The sequence below is a fragment of the Sinocyclocheilus rhinocerous genome, unplaced genomic scaffold, assembly GCF_001515625.1.
Source record: "Sinocyclocheilus rhinocerous isolate Xijiao unplaced genomic scaffold, SAMN03320098_v1.1 scaffold1256, whole genome shotgun sequence".
Taxonomy (NCBI): domain Eukaryota; kingdom Metazoa; phylum Chordata; class Actinopteri; order Cypriniformes; family Cyprinidae; genus Sinocyclocheilus; species Sinocyclocheilus rhinocerous.
Window position 1 is genome coordinate 1007539 of NW_015646445.1, and position 1336 is coordinate 1008874.

Here is a 1336-nt window from a genome sequence, read left to right on the forward strand (position 1 = left end):
CTCTCTCTCTCTCTCTCTCTCTCTCTCTGTCTGTCTGTCTGTCTGTCTGTGAGCGTGAAGCTGCAGCAACTGAAATCACGCCGGAAGTTCGCCGTCTTCTTCGAAGTTCCCTTGGAAACAAAGAATCAACTTGTGTGTTCCTTATTTACGTTATTTCATTTAGCAGAAGCGTAATCCAAAGTGATTTACGAATGAGGAAATCACACACACAAGCGACTAAATAAGCTAATAATGTTAATAATGCAGTGCTACACTGCATAATTTCAGACTGAGGTCAATAACAATAAAGGACCACGATATTACCATGTTTTGATACCTAGCATAGTAATTGTATTGTTATGTAGTCCATATTAAATAACATTTTGTGTTGAGATTTAATGCGTAAAAGGATTTTATTTCACAAAATGCTGTAACTAGTGAAGAGTTGAAAACAGACGCCAATTAGATCTATCTATCTGTCTGTCTGTCTGTCTGTCTATCTGTCTATCTGTCTGTCTATCTGTCTGTCTGTCTGTCTGTCTGTCTGTCTGTCTGTCTATCTATCTGCATTCACAGTTGTCTGTCTGTCTGTCTGTCTATCTATCTGCATTCACAGTTCATGATTTAGCATATTTTATTCGAAATAACTTAAAACAAAAACATAAATAAAACTTTGTTTATAGACAAAAATGTTTGCCAAATTATAAACAAGGACTGAATTTTTCATTAAAGATAGTAGAATTCATTGTCATGTCAAATTCGCACGTACATAACTGTTGAGTAAAGGTTTTACCGAAACATCCAATATTTAATTATTTTGAGTGGAAAAGCTCAAAGCTTAAAAAATTATACAGTTAAAAAATGTAATATAAAACTATTTTTACAGTCTCCCACTGGGTGGCGAGCGCACATCTTTTGCTAACGGCCGAGGTGAATATATGAAATACAGAAATAGAAATAGAAATATAAAGAAAATGCGGATACAAATCTGAGAATGTGCGGATACAAATCTGAGAATGTACGAAGTGGGCGGAGCTTGGTGTGTCGTAAAGAATGATTGGACCACACAGCGCTCCCTTACGTGCTTACGTGAGTTTACCACCATGTCTAACAGCAGTTTCCATTCTAGCTAGTTTCACTTTCACAAGTGCCGGCAGGAAAAGCGAGCCGCAGAAGAAGAGCTCCACTCCACTCAGTTTGTTTACATCAGCAGGAGGTGACAGAACAGAGGCAGTTCTGACAGTATGGCTCAAACTTTCAGTCTATGACTTAGTATGATTTATACCATCGACTGACCGGGAGCCATGGGCGCGTTAGCTTGTCTTTCTGTGCTGTGCTGGCTGTGGCTTTGCCCGCT